The sequence below is a fragment of the Oncorhynchus mykiss genome, chromosome 17 (genome assembly GCF_057628025.1).
Source record: "Oncorhynchus mykiss isolate SJ-2025 chromosome 17, ASM5762802v1, whole genome shotgun sequence".
Classification (NCBI taxonomy): Eukaryota; Metazoa; Chordata; class Actinopteri; order Salmoniformes; family Salmonidae; genus Oncorhynchus; species Oncorhynchus mykiss.
Window position 1 is genome coordinate 54,348,631 of NC_143038.1, and position 19,881 is coordinate 54,368,511.

A 19,881-nucleotide genomic window follows, 5' to 3' on the forward strand; every position below is an offset into this window, starting at 1 on the left:
CCACATTCCACGGTTCAGCCAAACAGCCCAGAGGTCAGGGACATACTGTAACTACAGCACAACACACACCCAGAGAGACAGTCACTGTTGGGTGACGGGTGTAGGCTGGGCTTAGAAAGAGAAAGTCCTATCCCACAGCTATAGGGGTAGGGGGATGCAAAGAGATACATCATACTGTGCATCAACTACATTTACATTTGAGTCATTTAGCAGACATTCTTATCCACAGCGACTTACAGTAGTGAGTGCATACATTTGTGTACTATTTCGCACGGATACTATTTTGTGCTGATTGTACATACGAATTGCACAGATACAAGAAAAGTTGTCCTCCATAGAATAGGGACGTTGGCGGGTTAAAGAAAATCAACAAAATACAGGGAGAGAAAGCAGAAGTGTGGATATGAGACTAAGGGGCTGGGCTTTCCTGTCACCCACATCAAGGTCAGGTATTTCTGCTGTGTCCTTGAGAAAAGCTCTCCACCTCCGCCACCTCAGAATGTATCCAGCTGAATACATATGGCCACCTAAAGCACTACATCAACTATAATGTACCATAACAACCAAGCAAATGGCCACAGACTAGTCTCAGATGGGGAAATTATGATAAACAGCCCATAATCAGTCTAATAAAACAGTGCAAGAATCAGAATGTGACGGGATCGATGCAGTGTGGTACGGACTAAGGGAGAGTAATTAGGTGGTGATTCATTCTGTGTCTCAGTGGTGATTCATTCGGTGTCTCTTTCATTGTCTGATCCCTGTATCACACTGAGAGGCAGCTAATTGCCTGGAGGTGACATTAACACCCAGCAGTGACTCACCACTGTCACTGTGTCCTGCCTGTCCTCCCATTTGAAGGCTTTCTCTCTCTGTGACAGGGACATACACAGCAGCTTGACAGGGACAGCTTTTACTGTACCAGTGTCACACCACACAAATGTGATGAGAAAGGACTGAGAACATTACAATGAACTTTAGAGAACAAAAAGTCAGCAGCACCAAAGGGATGGTGTGGATGGTAGTGTCTGTTTTTTTATTCTTACTTAGAAGAGGAGGCTTTGGCTGTGTGATACAATAATACAAAACACACCCATGTTGTAGCATCTTTGTTTAATGTGGAATGTGACAGATTTGGGTTATGTGAGATGTGGGGGAGGTGTTTGTGTAATGTGTGTGTGTGTGTGAGAGAGAGAATAGAGCAGATGATTATACAACAGGACAAAGCTTGGAACATGATTTAAGGCGAGGCATCACATTAACGTGGTTCCAGCTCAGTGTCCTTCATTAGGAAGGGAATAGTCCTGTCCTCAGACCAGCAGGGAACCACACAGCTCTGACACACAGCGATGACACTGGGGACAGGCATAATCACCTGCAAATGGAAGACCGATGGGGCACATTTTCGATGGGGCACATTTTCAACATATTGACTTGTAGCCAAACAGAATCACGCTGTGCTATTGCTGTCTCTTAGGGGGGTCAGCCATTGTGTACTGCTGGTTGCACATGATTGATTTCTTTGCTGTGGCACACCAAAAGGTTCCCCCAACCGCTTACGAAGTGATTCACAAACAGAAAGAGAGGTTACTGGGTACATTTGTCTGTGTTTGCGTGTAGGGGGAAAGATGGTTTTGCGGTCGAAGCGATTCATTAATAGCATAAATGTGTTTTCTATTTTCTCTGCGTGTTTGTGGGCGGAACAATTTTCAGCCACATGCAGTGCTGTCTGTGGGGGGTGGGGGGCGTTCATCGATGACATCAGAGGTCAGGCAGGAAGGAATTTTAAAGACCAACACTCAAAACCAAACCACACTCCCTATTGCCCCCCTCCCATCTCCATGGCAAAACAAATATTTTACCTCCCGACACGCACTCACACACACACCTAAACCAATGTGCAGGAAGTCTCTCCCGCTGTTGATTTTTTTCGACCACCAGAACGGCAGAGGGGTGTTTCAGAGAGCGACAAGTTTGAGGTCATTGTCCAGATTCAAAGGAGGGCCTCTCTTTACGTGCTGTTTTATGACGCAGACAGACACCACAGGGTCGTCGTGGCTACAGTCTCCATGGGGTCAGAGATGGGGGAGAGGAAAAGCTATTTTTCACCACACACTAACATTGAACCAGAGCAAACAGTGGATTCTCCCCGGGACCCGATGTAAAGGAAAGGCAGTTACTACTTCACAGCTTCATGACACCTCATATTTCTTAGTGCTGGCTGATGTGGAAATTTGAAATAAATGCAATTTGCAATACAACATTAGGAACATTTTAAGTAATGATATTGGCAGCTTCCCTATTCGATGTTTTTCAGGCTGTGAGAATTTCCAGGGGTGTTGTTCAGCTGTGTAATGTGTTTTTCCCAAATACAACATACAGTAAGAGATCAAATAATGGGGCTCAATCTGGCAAACACACACACATGCAGCGCGCACACACACACACACACACACACACACACACACACACAGTTCTGAAAGTCATCAGAATTCTCCCTAAACAGATCCAGTTCTTCCAATTAGGCTGCTTGCAGGTCTGTGGGCCCCTCTGGAGCCCCAGTGAAGCGTGGAACATTAATAATGGGTCTGGAGACAGGCCTTATCACTAGCGCTGCAGCTCCAGCCAACCTCAATTACCTCATAAATGCTTAGCAAGTCCAGCAAAACAATACCGCAGGGGTGAGCAAGGCCCCACTCACTGCTCACACACACACACACACACACACACACACACACACACACACACACACACACACACACACACACTATTCACTAATAGGCTTTTAATACTCCGGTTGGGAAGTTCAGATCAAAGATACTTTGAGTTATGAGACTGATTGAGAATTCTAAATATAAAGAATAGGAACATAGACAGGATATTATACTGCAATATAACAAACACATCAAGTGTGGAAATATGAGCAAATATGTGGCAAATTATGGTGGAATTGCTTTAGTGAGAAGACGAGGGATTGGGGTTGTAATTAATGTGTGTACATGCATCTGCTGTGTACTGTATGTGCATTTTTGTCTGTGTGTGTGTATACTCTGCCCTGTTATTTATTTCACACTGGACCCTCTAGTGTTTGATGGACAGGCAGTCTTCCCACGAGTGTGTAGACTGTGGAGGAGTGTTGAGCTCAGACACATTATAATTATCCTCAGCCTCACCAGTTCTTAACACGGTCACACAAACATTGACCTTTACAATGCCAGCCATCTCTCGCTTCTTTCTTTCTTGGTCCATCTCTCTTTTTCTACGGTATGCACTGTTTCTTTCACTTTATGTCAGTCTCTTTCTTGGTTTCTATATGCTTCCCCCTTTCCCTACATCTCTCTCGTTTGTTTTTTTCTCTCTCCCCATTTCTCCCTCTCAACACACGGAAACATACATCAACCACACACTGTATGCATCCTCCATTACCCAGCCAGTATCTTAGGCCGATCTGGCACTCTGTGTAACGTAGCAACATGTTGGGCTAAAGACAGAGGTTCAAGTGTGTAATAACCTTCCCCTGCATTCCACTCTTCTGTCCTAAACCCCGCCCACTCAGGATTTGGGAAAACAATTAGGAGGAGAGACGGATCACAGACTTCTGGAAATGACTCCATGAAACCATTTTCCTTGTCCCCGAAGTGGAGAGGAGAGGGGAAATGGAGAGCGAGAGAGAGACTGCTGAATGCTAAAGGCTGAGTTCACCAGGCTGGAGTTTGTTTGTGTTGCTCTACTTCAGGGATGGGCAATGGTGACCATGTAGCCCCCTTTTGTAGGAACTCAGTCTCAACTTACTGTTGAGAGTTAGAATAGTATCAAATATATATTTATGTTTATTGTCAAATACACTGTATCGATGCAGTGAATAGGGCCCCCAAAAGGCCAGGGCAGCTCTGTGTGGCTGTGGGTACTGTGAACCCTCATGATGACTTCAGATTTCTTGTGGCCCCCACCCCCATCAAAGTTGCCTATCCCTGGTCTACTTCATGGTGAGTCAAAGCACATATACCCCCATCATCTCTACACTCTTAGAAAAGGGTTCTGCAGCTGTCCCCATAGGATAACCCTTTTTGGTTCCACGTAGTACCCTTTTTGGTTCCAGGTAGAACTATTTTGGGTTCCATGTAGAACCGTCTGTGGAAAGGGCTCTACATGGAATCCAATAGGGTTATACCTGGGACTAAAAGGGTTCTACCTGGAACCAAAAGGGGTTCGTTAAACGGTTCTCCTATGGGGACAGCTGAAGAACCCTTTCTGGTTCTAGATAGCACCTTTCTTTTCTATGAGTGTACCGCCATCACCACTACAACCTCCATCACGATAAGGCAGGTCATAGCCTGGTTCTGCTGGGCCTCGGCTACACGGGGCTGGCTGGGCTGGGCTAGAGACACTCCCTAGAGATATTTGAACACTGACCCATATTGAACATGCTACCAAAGAACACATAGTCAAGCTACAGTACTGGATCCCTCGCACAGTCACATAGATTTACTAACTTGCCATCGCTAAACATGGCAAGTTAGAGTAAAACTGTTTTACCCACACTGTACTATCAGAACGAAATAACTCAAATAACTGAAAAGTAGAGTGTTTCTGAGTGTATCCATACTATAACAGATCTGCTCCTATGGGCTTCAGATGGATGAAGGTCAGGGGAAGTCACATACTGGGGGCTGCTTTAGTGCTCTCTGGTGCATACGGGGAAATGAGGTCATTCCTCAGCAGGAACAAACTCATATGCAGGTGCCCTACAGGGAACAGGGAAGCCTATGGGAATGCCTTATGCATGTAATGTATGTGTGTTTACAACTATATGCCAAGAGTGGTTAGCATTCTGGGTGAGGACCACTTTATACCCTGAGTCCCTCCCGTATATCTCTTAGAGGGGTGCAGTGGCATGGAGGGTGGGTGGCTGGATGGTTGATGAGGTGGCAGGGTTAGAGAGATCCTGAATCGTGCACCAGCTATGCATGTAGGAGTGGGCATGGCCTGGACTGCCTGCTCCATATGGTCTTTACATTAGTGGCACATTGGGAAAACTCAGACCAACACTGCACACTCCTCACTAATGTATGTAGGACACACAAAAAAACACACGTACAGATGTAGGATCTTAATTTGAGCAAGTTTGCTGCAGCAGGAAAATAATTCTGCAGCAACAGAACATGTGAATTATTATGTGGATTATAACTAATGGACATTTTTTGTAGGGGCTGATAGAGTTTTTGTTATGGCAAATCAAGTCTGAAATTTTAAAGTGGAAATTACAAACTTTAGAAGCCTTTTTAAACTTCTAATACATTAAAGGTTGCATTTCCTTCTGTGTAGAAAAATTCTCAGCAAAAGAGTGATCAAATGAAGATCCTATTTCTAAATGCACCTGTATACATATGTGTACTGTAAACACACACACACACACACACACACACACACTATCCTTGTGCTACTTTCCAGTGAAAGTTTCTCCCCTCCCCTTTTCCACTGGGATGAATGTGAGAAAGCCTCGGTCCACACAGTCACTGCAACCCTAACCTCTCCTCCCTCTAAATCAAATCAAATCAAAATGTATGTTCCACGTACACAGTTTAGCAGATGTTATAGCGGGTGCAGCGAAATGCTTGTTACTAGCTCCTAACAATGCAGTAAAACGTCAAACAAATACACACACAAAAATAAATAAAAACATCAGGACAAATCCAATGAACAACCCAAATAGCACTACACAACCACTTTAAAGTTCCTCTGACTCAAACATGTTCAGGCCTACTATGGAATAGATGACAGAATGAGATTATGTTAAAGGAAAGACTACAACAACAGGAAGTATGAAGACAGAGACGCTTTGTGTCAATCAAGTGACACGTGCAGGCTAAGAGACAGATCCCATGTAACAGCAGCCATACACACACACCTCCTGCAGCTCTTCCTCCTAAGGAAGGCAGAGGGCCATGTATCCCAACACGTCAGTGCTGTGTTGGCCTCGGGACCTGGGTCCAGATAGGCCACTTAATTAACAAACACTCCCCCCATCCCATCACACACACCCTGGCCCAAACCATACTGATTGACACTGGCGTATGGAATTCACAGGAGGGATCTATTTCTGGGGCTAGGTGTTGACACTAAGGGTTACACCTTCACTAGCCAAACGGCCACACCTCAGGTGCAGGAGAAAGGTTTGCTTTGGCTGCTGCGTGAGGTTTTCATGCTTTAATCTCATAGAACACTGCTGACTCTCTGTCTCTTCATCTTTCATGATATTATCTAACATCTGGTCTTTTAAAAAATGATCTTGCTTCTTTTCTCTTTATTTCTTCCCTCTCCCTCTCTCAATCCCTCTCTTTCGGTCTCTCTCTTTCTCAATCCCTCTCTCCCATACACACTGTTGTTATTTCACTGTCATCTTACAAAAATGCCTTACTAACGTTTTTTTGCACACTTAAGATTCACTGTTACACATCTTGAGGACTAACAGAATAACATTTCAGTGAGAAAGTGGCACAACAAGCCACAGAAGACCCCCCCATTGTTTCCTCCAGAGAGGTATTGACATGTGTTCTCTTCCATCATTCCCTTTGAGAGAACCACACTGCCTTTGACATCACAGCCCTGTCTGGGGTTGCAAAGTTACCGGTAATTTACCAAAGTTACCGGAATCGTCAGTAAATTTGGTATATAGAAAATATATGGCAATCCATCATTGGATTTGGTAATTTATACTTGAATAACTTTTAAAGATGCACTTCTCAGAAATTGTTCCGCCATGTCCTGGTAAAATTCTAATAGTTCTCCTAATTTCAGTTTATGTGACAAAACAAGCAAGGAAAGTGTAGAGAATCATTGTACCATCTAAACCGCTGTGAAATACATTTTCCATAAGCAAAAATATTGTATTTTCAGCTGTTTGAAGCTGGCTTAGAAAACAAAGTAAAAGAAGCAAAAACTTAAGCACGGGAAGCATAGAAATAGTGCACATAGAATAGATCTACTGCTTCTTAGACTTGCTTTCAATAAGAATGACAAATCTATAACTCAAATTTCGATGTGAATTTTGTCAGGTCACCTAAAAAGTTATATTGCAGCTTTAAAAAAATGTATTTATATAAAAGTATTCATTGTCCATTAGTTTAGTAGATCTGGTTCTAGAGAAAATAGACCAATTAATGAAAAAAAAGTATCTAATCAAGAATTACATTATTTTCAATTACTTCTGCAACTCGTCCAACTAATTACTTTTTTTCACAAATGCCACCAGTTTGACGCCAAAACATTGACTACAAATACATATTGACATAGCAAAAACAATATAAAGGATATTCATGCTGAAACCCTCATATTAAACACCAAAGGTATTCAATTAGTATATCATTTTATACAGCTTTTTCATTCCATTTTTTATTTTAAAATCATCTTATTTAATTATTTAATATATTTGACATGTGATAAGGCCAGAGATAATTACATACACCTGTGATAATCTAAGGTACACTAGATGTTTTGTGATAGATTACATAAAATCCTTGAAAGATACCAGAATTCTGGTAGTTTACTGGTAAACTTTGAAAGTTTCCAGTAAAATACCCTCCCTTTGCAACCCTAGCCCTGTCACACTGAACAATGGCCTGCGCAAAGTAACCCACCCTGCCAGGGCCAGGTAGGACTCACCCTGTATATATGGAGAGAATCAGAGCACACTTCATGCAGATGAGAGCTGTGTGTGTTTCTCCATGGCATGATAGAGCGAGGCCTGCTCTGTGCCAAGGCTGCAGTTTTCTCCAGCCAGAGGGAGATGAGCACAGATACATCATTATGGCCTCATTTATCACCCATGGGACATCTTGGCAGCGCTCCTCACTCCCACTCTCTCTCTCCTTTTCTACTTACCTCCCTCCCTAAATCTTTGTCCCTCTTTCTGTCTTCTCCCTCTCATACTTAACTCCCTATTTCTCCCCTTTATTAATGTAGTTACTTCCCTCCTATCTATCCGGTCTTTTGGCTGTGGGGACGGAAGGTAGACTAGCGGTTAGGTTAGGTGTTGGGTCAGTAACCGAAAGGTCGCTGGTTTGAATCCCCGAGCCGGCGAGGTGTAAAAATCTGTTCTTCTGCCCTTGAGCAAGGCAGTTAACCCCCAACAACAACTGCTTCCTGGGTGCCGATGACATGGATGTTAAGGCAGCCTCCCACACCATTCTGATTCAGGGGAGTTGGGTTAAATATGGAAGACACATTTTGGTTGAATGCATTCAGTTGTGCAACTGACTAACAACCTCCTATCCCTCTTTCTGTCTCTAAATGCCTCTCCTAGCTCCCACGACCGTTCATCCTCTCTGGTAACCAAATAGCCTTCAACCTGTCAGGCTGTTTTCACTCCAGCACTCCCCCTTTCCTCCTCCTCCTGCTGCTCTCTGTGCCAGTGGGTGCCCTCTGCACTCTGCTTGCCTCATCTGTCCTCTGTGAGCATCGCGTGACAATTGGGAAATATAGGGATTCACTGATGCATGTTCAGTGTGTGTGTGTGTGTGTATTGGAAGCCTGAGGGTGGTATCATTGGCACCTGGTGACGTCCACAGCCTCATGGGTCCTGTGGGTGGCACGTGGGAGAGGGGTGGGGAGCACAATGAGCATCAACAGCACCTGGTGGGTGGCACTCTGAAGTCTGTGCTTTCCATATATATAACGTTGCACACTGAAGCCTTTTGCAATGCAGTCAGTGCACAGAGACCTGGGTGTCTACAGAGCCCCAAGTTCTGCCTCCATATAAACCAACCGTCTCATAAAAACCCTGCCTCCCAACCACACCTTTACCCTCCCCCCAGAGCCCTGCCTGAGAGCTTTAGGACCACAGGGGTGGCGACCACCACTACCTGCAATAACATATGGATGGCATTCTGTCCAATTAGGGCTCAGTTGCTGTAGATGAACATCATTAGTCCCTCTGGTCCTGTATTTAACTTAGGGAAGCTTGACATTATAAACAGGAGATAAAAGGAGAAAGTATAATGACCGTAACGAGCCTGGGTCTGCTGTGATGATGCTTCTCCTAAGAGACAGATGCAACTTCCCAGGATCCGTAGCAGCAGAGTTAAATGCCCAGGGGTTGCTACTCCACAGTGCTGTCATAAAGTGTGTTGTGGCGTGGCTGATCGCAATTTGACCTTCTGGTAAAGAAGCAAGCCCCACTTAACGGGACTTCTGACTTCATGGCATGCTATTTTCCTCCCTCCTCTCAACAGAGCCCTGACCCACTTCTCTTTGGCATGTGGTGTGGGCTATATAGAAACCTTTAAAACAGCCATGTCTGATGCGTGTCGTCAGACAACTAAGCCAATGGGAGAGAATTAATAGAACTCCTTTACATTCTCTGAAGACAGAAAATACAACTTCTTTACACATTTGTTCCCGAATGAAACCAAGTGGTTCTCTCTTTCTGACACTGGTCACACTGACAGTTATTTTGTAAACTTGGATTGCATCTCCGCAGTCCCACAGCTCTAGCTAGCTAACCACCACCATGTCCCAGGCCAGATAGGGAAAGGAAGATATACGCCATGCCTTTGGGATTTACTCAATGTGACCTGACATATGACACAACAACATTAACACATGACCCCAGGACTCATTTGCCCAAAGCACTCTGCTAAAGCAGGCCTGTCAGTCTGACAAATGAGCACCCATCATCCAGTCGTTCCAGGTTATAGGCCAATCTGTGTGGAATCAAGACAGAAATAGGAAATGCAGATGCTTGAAATATTCTAGGAGCAGAATCATAACCACCAAACTGTTCATGTAGTCTACTTTCCAGTGTGAACTGGTGAGCGTTAGGAGTGGTGTGCTTGGCAACTAGTATTCTGTCCCCTAAGCAAACATGAAGGAAACACAAAGAAATTGTTTGGGAGTTAAGCCCAATTAACAGAGCTTTAGCACAATGGCTCAGCTGTGTGTCTCATCTTTTCATTAACTCAAGCAGAGAGATCTGAGGCTGCTCTCTCTCCAATGAAACTCCAATATAGCCTTTCGTGTGTAATGAACCCACGGTTAGGAGTAAGACCTTACCAATTTAACGATTTACAAACCACTTTCACCAGAATGTAAAGAGATGGCTGATGGAGATAGTTAAATATCTGCATCATCTAAGGCTTCTTCAATGACTGATTATCTACACTATAGCTCAGACAAAGAGAGATCATTTGTGGGTGTGTGCGGCAATGCGTGAGTTTTTGAGTGAGTGAGTCTGTGCGTGCCTGCGTATGCGTGAGCAATGCAGTCTATCAACTAACAGTCTAAGTCTGACGTGACCATCCTCTGTAGAAAAGGCAGCACTGGCAGATTTCAGTTTCATCTCTGTCAGCACAACTATAAAAAAGTGGCAGTCAACAAGGTAGAAGTAGAGGGGATGAAGGTCTTGTGTTCTAAGCCAACTATCTTACATTTACATTCCCCTGGGTGGAAATCTGCTAAGACTATTCTGTATAAAAGAAGCCAGCAGAGAAAGCCCTATTGTAATGTCATTCGAGCTAGTTGGATTTGACATGATTTCCATGAGATTTTATGATAATGTGTTTAATTCTATGAAACATAGTCTGGTTTAGCGAGGAAACAATCTGAAAATGAGAGGACTGGGTGAGTAGAGGGAATAGAAAAATGTGTTCTGGTTAGATCCATGACAGAGAGATGAGAGAGGAGAGCAGTGGTTTGGCTGGCACATAGACAGAGGGTCTCACTCTCTTTATCCCTCTTCTTTCTCTCCCACTTTTCCTTCTGTGTCTCCACTCCTTTCCCCTCAATCTGGCCTCATCGTTTCAGTATCCCTTCTTTCTTCCCCCCCCCCTCACTCAGCCCTCTCTCTCTGCACCTCACTCTTATCCCTCTCATTCAGCACCTCCCTTGTCCTCTCCCACCCCATACCCCCACCCTCCCTAAATATTAATCTCTCCCTCACTCCCCCTCTTCCACCCTCTCAAATCAAATTCAGCCTGCTTTATCCTCTCTCTCTCTCCCATCTCTAGAGTTGTTGAAGGAAGGCCTTGTGTTTGACAGACAGGTCCAGAGTGCAGTCACCTTCCTGGCCTGTGCTATCAGATGGCAGGCTTGGAAGTACTGAGTGGCAGGCTGGTTAGTCAGCCCGCTTTCTTGGCTCTCTGGCAGATTCAAGTGTGGTGGGTGTCGAGCCTAACACTGGAGACAAAGATACGTTTGGCTTTGCACACAAAGAAAATCGAATAAAAATTATGTTGGACATGTGTAATATAAACATACTAAATGTCACTCAGATGCAATTATTTGAAATTCCGTGTATAGATGGAATGAATTTGTTCATGTTGATGTTGGCGCACGCTTCTCTATTTTCCCCAGTTACAAGCTGTAGGCCTACACTGTGACATCACTACAGAGGCAGTCTGCATTGTGAGCTCACTGAGGGGTTCCCGGCTCTGTTTCCATATCAATGTCGCTCATGTCGCCCTTGTTCAAACTCTTTTCAGTGGACAGTTGACTGGCGTGATATTTGGTTATGTTGTTATACTAGAACAGGAGGAGCTACAACAGTAACAGACTAAAGATGGATGATTGGCAGCATTAAACCAAAGTGTCTGAGATTAAATATGATTCAAGATTAAATCTCCCCGCTGGTTTGGCTCGTAGCGAGTTGTGCCCGGGACATTGATCAGTAAACAGCATTAGAGCAGGAAATGGGGCTGGCAGCACACCCACTCTTTAAATCAATGGGCACACCTACCACCTGGAGAGCCTCTAAAGATCAACACACCACATCCATCCAGCCCATTGTCTTTCACTCTCTCTCCCTCCTTTAATCTTCCCCTCCTCTGCCCTCAGCAGAGCCCTCTTCCTGGGGGTATTGTATTGAAAGGAGGCTGTTTGTCCTGGGTCTGTGTGGATTGATGCAGTCAGCACTAGCCTTCAGTGTGTAGCTCTAAGTAAAGGTTCAAATGGCCAGTTGGAACCCAAAATGGGATTAACTTTCCAAGATTCTTATCTAGCTGACAGTTTTACATCTGCCCCTGTTGATACCACTTTCAATCAAAATATCTGTTCTATTTTTCCTGGTTTAACCACTGGCTCTAAATCAGTCAACATGGAGGCCATTTTAGGGACAGAAAGGGCGTGTTCAGGAAGCCACAGCCTGTTATGTGTCAAACCCTATTCTTCTCCCTACTAGGCCTGTGCCAGCCACTCACACCCGGGGGCCATAAACATTGAGTGCAGGCACATCTATGTGGAATGTACCTCGCGATTTATAGACACTCACACGGACAATAAAGACGGCAAACCCAGCAGTGTATAGCTCAGATATAAACTGTACTTTAACTTGTCATATCTGACATGATTTGAAGCATAACACACACCAAAAGCCTTTGATATAAATGCCTAGACTACCCTGATATTCACAGCCAACTACACACAACCTTAACGCACAACCCTAATACACTCACACACCTTGTTGCTGAGACAATAGTATGCTCCCTGTCCCTGCTATAGTCCCATATAAGTGGAGTTAAAAATAAAAGACGAAGGTATGTCACACAGCTGTGAGATGCAGGGAGATTTGTGTGCTGTCAGTCCACTTAAATCACAACAGCTGAGATGACAGGAGACTGCTTTTACACTGCCTTTTCCCTTCTCTCTCCCTCTCTTTTTCTCTTTCTTCCCGCTGTTTCCTCCTTTTTTCTGTCTCCCTCTTTTTACTGTACTCACCCTTTCACTATTTTCCATCGCTCACTCCAAAGATAAAGCTACCCACTCCCAACACCTTACCTGGCAGGCTCTACAGAGCAGTGCTAAGAGAACCGAAGGACATGCTTCAAAAGATGTTGACATCACAAATGTCACAAGCCTTTCATACATTACTAACACACACACACACACAAAATCTGAATCCCACAAAATCTCATGACAACAAAAGACTTATAGAGACACAGAAATGTATTTCCAAATAACCTAAAATACCAGTTGTGTACACATTTGCCTAAAGAACAACAAGTCAGTCAATCACTAAAGGTATTACACATAACAGAGAGAAAAGCTAGGAAACTAACATGAGTGTATCCAGGCAGAGATTCCATGGCTGTCAGTTTGTGTGTGTGTGAAATGGCATGTTTGCTACAGAGTTGAATTAATATGTAAAAGTTACTCACCACTTCCCCTCCAGCTGGCTGAGCAGTGCAGGGACTAGGGATCATACAGTCAAACGACAGAGGCTCTCAGAGGATAATCACTGCAGCACGATAGCCTGAAAACACTTTCAACGTTTATGTAATTGAAAAAGTCTGTTCCTCTCTCAGATGAGCAACCAGGAGAGAAGGGTGAGAGAGAGAGACTGACATGGAGATGATTGCCTTGAGTGTGTTGCTGATCTGAAGGGGAAGACTGCACTAGACTGCAACCAGTGGATCAACCATACGGGTGCATGGAGTGGGAGAAGGAGGGACAGAGAGAGGGAAAGAGCTGCTCACCAGAGGAATGTGATCAGGGATGATCACCAAGCTAGGAGCTGAGCAGGCAGGTTCCTTAACCAGGACCCCCAGTTAGCATGGAGGTTAGATTGCCACAGTGGAAAGCTAGGGAAAAGAGGACTAATCAACACGTTGTGCCATATAAAAAGGACAGTAGAAGGTTACCTTCAGGTTTCATTGTGGTATGTTACTCTCCTCTACCTACTGAAAAGACTGGAGCGGAGCAGAGTGGAGAAACTGGGTACAGCTACTGCCAGCATCTTTTCACTATAATCTACCTCTACTTCCACACATCTGTCTGCACAGTGCTGAACTGGATGGAAACATCTGCTATAATACTTTCTGTAGAGCCAGATCGTATGTGATGTGCAGCTAGTAACGCTCTATTGGTTTAACTACAGAGAGCTACAGTTGAAGTCGGACGTTTACATACACTTAGGTTGGAGTCATAACTAGTTTTTCAACCACGCCACAAATTTCTTGTTAACAAACTATAGTTTTTCCAAGTCGGTTAGGACATCTACATTCTGCATGACACAAGTCATTTTTCCAAAAATTGTTTACAGACAGATTATTTCACTTATAATTCACTTAATCACAATTCCAGTGGGTCAGAAGTTTGCATACACTAAATTGACTGTGCCTTTAAACAGCTTGGAAAATTCCAGAAAATTATGTCACGGCTTTAGAAGCTTCTGATAAGCTAATTGACATAATTTGAGCCAATTGGAGGTGTACCTGTGGATGTATTTCAAGGCCTACCTTCAAACTCAGTGCCTCTGCTTGACATCATGGGAAAATCTAAAGAAATCAGTCAAGACCTCACAAAAAAATGGTAGACCTCCACAAGTCTGGTTCATCCTTGGGAGCAATTTCCAAACGCCAGAAGGTACCACGTTCATCTGTACAAACAATAGTACGCAAGTATAAACACCATGGCCGCCATACCGCTCAGGAAGGACACGCGTTCTGTCTCCTAGAGATGAATGTACTTCCTGCACTTTTTGCACCATCAATCCCAGAACAACAGCAAAGGACCTTGTGAAGATGCTGGAGGAAACAGGTACAAAAGTATCTATGTCCACAGTAAAACAAGTCCTATATCGACATAACCTGAAAGGCCGCTCAGCAAGGAAGAAGCCACTGCTCCAAAACTGCCATAAAAAAGCCAGACTATGGTTTGCAACTGCACATGGGGACAAAGATTATACTTTTTGGAGAAATGTCCTCTGGTCTGAGGAAACAAAAACAGAACTGTTTGCCCATAATGACCATTGATATGTTTGGAGAGAAAAGGGGGAGGCTTGCAAGCCGAAGAACACCATCCCAACTGTGAAGCACGGGGGTGGCAGCATCATGTTGTGGGGGTGCTTTGCTGCAGGAGAGACTGGCGCACTTCACAAAATAGATGGCAGCATGAGGGAGGAAAATTATATGGATATATTAAAGCAACATCTCAAGACATCAGTCAGGAAGTTAAAGCTTGGTCGCAAATGGGTCTTCCAAATGGACAATGACTCCAATCATACTTCCAAAGTTGTGGAAAAATGGCTTAAGGACAACAAAGTCAAGGTATTGGAGTGGCCATCACAAAGCCCTGACCTCAATCCTATAAAACTTTGTGGGCAGAACTGAAAAAGTGTGTGCGAGCAAGGAGGCCTGCAAACCTGACTCCGTTGCACTAGCTCTGTCAGGAGGAATGGGCCAAAATTCACCCAACTTATTGTGGGAAGCTTGTGGAAGGCTACCCGAAATGTTTGACCCAAGTTAAACAATCCCCATGTGATTGGCATGGGGAGAGGCGATGCTACCAAATTCTAATTGAGTGTATGTAAACTTCTGACCCACTGGGAATGTGATGAAAGAAATAAAGGCTGAAATAAATCATTCTCTCTACTATTATTCTGACATTTCACATTCTTAAAATAAAGTGGTGATCCTAACTGACCTAAGACAGGGAATTTGTACTAGGATTAAATGTCAGTAATTGTGAAAAACGGAGTTTAAATGTATTTGGCTAAGGTATATGTAAACTTCCGACTTCAACTGTGCACACATCTTAAATGGAGTGTAACCTCACCTTACCATAGGCCTCTCCATGCCAAACATAATCTCTCCCCAAACTGCCCCCTCTTCCCATGCCAATCACATGACGAATAAATATAGGAACAGGACCTGTAGAGCATGTGAGTACAGGTTAAATCAGAGCCATTTATCACTAGAGAGCCAGAGTGAGGTTTCTGGACCTGTCAGTAGTGTGCTGTGGGTAGAATATGATTGGTTCTACAGCAGCGCTCTACACTGTACAACTACTGTGAATCATTCCCATAAATCCATATGGATTTCTGTGGTGGAGGACAAGGAATCACGCCAGGAGAGCAGCACGCACTCATACCTGACAACTAGTGCCAGTGTTCTCTTTACAATCATCATCACCCTCATGCTCGTGCGCACGCGCCCTCCCATACACACACACACACACACACACACACACACAGTACGATGCCAGGGTGAACAGCCATGAACAGCCATGAACATTCCCCAGCAGCGTGTGTGTATGCCACTTAACATTAATGTACTGTATATTAGCCCAGTACTAGGCAACAAGCCACACTCAACCTCAAATGTCTCAGATGTTGCTATTTTTTGCTACTATGGACAGCTGCCTGCTAAAGTACATCATAATTTATGCATGACACTGAGAAATACCTAATGTCCAAAACAAGCTTTGGATCACTAGTAAAGACTCAATTTGGGAAAATACTGGCAGCTGTGTTGATGTCTTAACTGGTGTTCGTATTATAGTCGAGCCACACGATAGTATGCATTGGTTGAAGCTCAATGTTAAATTCAAATCTCCCTGCCATCATATCTAAGCCAATATAACATCAATGTGGAATTCGCAAATCAACTTGATTTGAGGTACACAACACTCTCCCCACCTCTTGTGATGATCCGTCCGGCCTTTACCGAGAACCACAATACCAGATTTTTGACTGGGTCGTTAGCACTACGGTCGTCAGATTCTTTCGATTTCCCTAACCGAGCTCAAATTCTAGATGTTGGATTAAAACGAGGCTACAGCACTCATACGGTGACCATTAGACTTAGATCCATTGGACTGAATAAGTTTGTAGGTGCAACAGTTTTTATTAAATTCACCGCTATCGCGTGCACATTTCTGCCCAATATAAACCAACGATGTGTGCTACCTTCTTGCAGCATTTCTGACCACGCTAACATCTTTTCAGCCAAATCTCATAATTCTAAAACTGGGTACAACTCAGTTGCTGCGCAACAGTAGCAGCTAGCAGCCCAACGAACCCAAAGGCTTTTGACCCCCTCCCCACCTCCGTTTCCCGACACACACACCAACAGCGTGTGCTTATTGTTATTTACTTGGTGTCTCTTAAAAGAGCCTTTGGGTTCGTTGGGCATCATTGAGTGGCAAGGGTCAGAGAGTGTGATGTGTACTAGTACTATTGTGGTGTCTTGCTACCATGGAGGAGAGAACAGTGGAGAGACCAGTTCTCAAACTCTCAAGGAAGTGGTCGTTGTCCTCACTGTCAGATGCACGCCATCCCTATGGTACAAATGACCTTGATAAGTTGTACAGGTTGTTAATGTTTCTCCTTTTCAGGCACCACCTTCTGTCATTTGAGAAGCATGAAATATGTCAAGCTGGCCTATGTGGAGCTGACAAATGACTTACGCTTATTCATATGCCCACTATCAGTAGTACTTATGTATGTTCTATTCCCAACCTGTGAGTACTCACATCTGTTTCTTATATTTATACTGCCATTTATAAATGTGGGAATGTGTGCTATTTTACTGGAGTTGGACAGCGGTGTACAGCATTACTAAGAACGTTTGTAGCTAAAGGATTTAGAGCACCTATCCATTGTCCGATTTGTACGTACGTATTCTTAAAAGTGTTTTGTACTTGTCTAATGACTTTGTATTTTACAGGTGCTTCTCAGCCGTTTGTCATTTGTTTGTTTTAGGAGTTACCAAAATTGCTATTGACTAGCCACAGGGTTATACAGGCTTTTTTTGTTCAAGCCCAGTGCTACCACACCTGATTCTACGAACTGTTCATCAAGACCTCAGCTGTTCATCGAGAATCAGGTCTGTTAAAACTGGGCATGAACAAGAAAGCCTGCATAACCCTGTAACTCTTCAAGAGCAATTGTGGCCATGCTTGAATTCTATGTATAAAGTTTACTATATCTGATGAATGTACATTTGATTGTAAATTGTATATTTTATACTAATTCACTATAGTTTACAGGTAATGTAGTACTAGGCCTTTCTTCAATAAACTTTTATTACCGAGAACCACAAAGTACATTTCCATGTAAATAGTTAATGGGTAGATGATTATTTTGTGTATTTTACAGGAGCCATCTCAATTGTCTTGTTAAGAGATCAGGGAACAAATGTCTAGTTTACTCCATATTGGCGTAAATGGGTTTCAGTTTTTTCGCTTCCCTCTGGAAAAACAGCTGTCAATATTAAATGAATACTAATAACTACATTATTTCTGTTGCCATTTGTCATTGTGTACTTTTACTTTACTTGTATTGCTTTGTTTAGCTGTATTATAATGTTGTATAATCACCTTCAGATGTAAAAGCCATGGAAATTAAAAACAAAAAACTACGTTGGTCTGAAAAAGAAAGAAAATTCAGATGAGCACCACAATGCATACTTCACCCATGCTCTACCAACACACAGCTTTGACTTACTACAGTAGCTATGCTGGTCTATTGTACTTCCAACAACGTGTAGGCAGGTTGCTTAGAATTCATACTCTTCAGAGGGATAACGGACAATGGTGTCCTGCGATTAAAATAACATATATACATATAAACATACACACACAAAAACGTTCAAAAGTTTGGGGTCACTTACAAACGTTCTTTTAGAAAGAAAAGCACATTTTATGTCCATTAAAATAACATCAAATTGATCAGAAATATAGTGTAGACATTGTTAATGTTGTAAATGACTATTGTAGCTGGAAACGGCTGATTTTTTATGGAATATCTACATACTGTAGGCGTACAGAGGCCCATTATCAGCAACCATCACTCCTGTGTTCCAATGGCACGTTGTGTTAGCTAATCCAAGTTATCATTTTAAAAAGGCTAATTGATCATTAGAAAACCCTTTAGCAATTATGTCAGCACAAAAACAAGGACCCCAAACTTTTGAACGGTAGTATATATAGATATATATATATATCATTAGGCTGCTTGTATTTTTAGACATAGGCCGATTGTAAATGTGTATTATTGTAGCGTCATCATCTTTATTGCAGAAAGAAATACAAATACCAGTGTTGTAGCACTTGAGAGCAGTCTTGGGTCTGGTCTTGAGACCACATTGAGTGTCTCGGTCTTGTCTCGGTGTCTTGAGTCGGTCTCGGAAAGGGAGGACTCATCATTTCTTCCAGAGACCAGCGGAGTAAAACAAACTCTGAATTATCAGCTTCCACTCAGTCAGTGCATAAAACCGCTTTGCCAGGCCAAATATATACACTCCATTCTTGAAACATGAACATTTTACTGCAGTGGGCTAAATCAGGATCACACAGAGGTATTCTTGGTAGTCTTAAACAAATATAATTAGAAACAAAAGTACAGTATACACCTTACACACATGGTTATGGCCTTTAAAAAAAAGTAGACACCTGTACCATGTCAGATATAGAGTTGCCATTTATTCAATTTTGAGTTTGCATCCCAATATTACACTTTATATACATCACAGAAGACTGAAATATAATAACACTGACAAACACCAGATTTTTTGTTGTTGTATATAAATATAATCTTTATTAATTATGCAAGTACGGAAATGTTAATAACGTAAAGTAACAATGTTTATTACAGCAACAGGGTAAAGGTACAGGACGCCAGGCAGGGTCAGGGGCAGGCAGAGAGGTCAGGCGGGGGGGCTCAGGGTCAGGACAGGTATGGGTCAAAACCAGGAGAACGAGAAAAGAGAGACTGGGGAAAAGCAGGTGCTGATACAAACACCGCTGATGACTTGACAAACAAGACGAACTGGCAGACAAACAGAACACCGGTATAAATACACAGGGGATAATGGGAAAGATGGGCAACCACTGGAGGGGGGTGGAGACAATCACAAAGACAGGTGAAACCGCTCAGGGTGTGAAACACAAGTTATTTTCAAAGACAAAAAAAACTATTCCACCACCACTCTTGCGGTTGAAAGTTATTCTTGAAATGGGAGAGGCTAATAAATTTGCAACAACATCCTCTTTGATACACCTGCTGGAGCCGCTGCAAACTAGCCTACAACAAAAGCTAGCTAGCTAGACCGTGGGACAACAACTGCTCACAATTGCGCAGTGTTTTTACGTTTTTGTGAAAACAGTCAC

At 43.2% G+C, this 19,881-nt stretch overlaps 1 protein-coding gene across 2 annotated transcripts in view; it reads right to left on the reverse strand.

Moving 5' to 3' along the window:
• Nucleotides 1–19,881, reverse strand: part of prickle2b (prickle homolog 2b) — a 108,892-nt gene that overhangs the window by 46,627 nt on the left and 42,384 nt on the right. The window contains exon 1 of one of the 2 annotated variants that reach the window (XM_021569618.3): nt 13,149–13,773. The exons of the other annotated variant lie outside the window; for it this stretch is intronic. The gene's annotated coding sequence lies outside the window, so the exon portion shown is untranslated. Of the gene's footprint in view, nt 1–13,148; nt 13,774–19,881 lie in introns of those variants that run through there. 2 annotated transcript variants of the gene reach the window in all.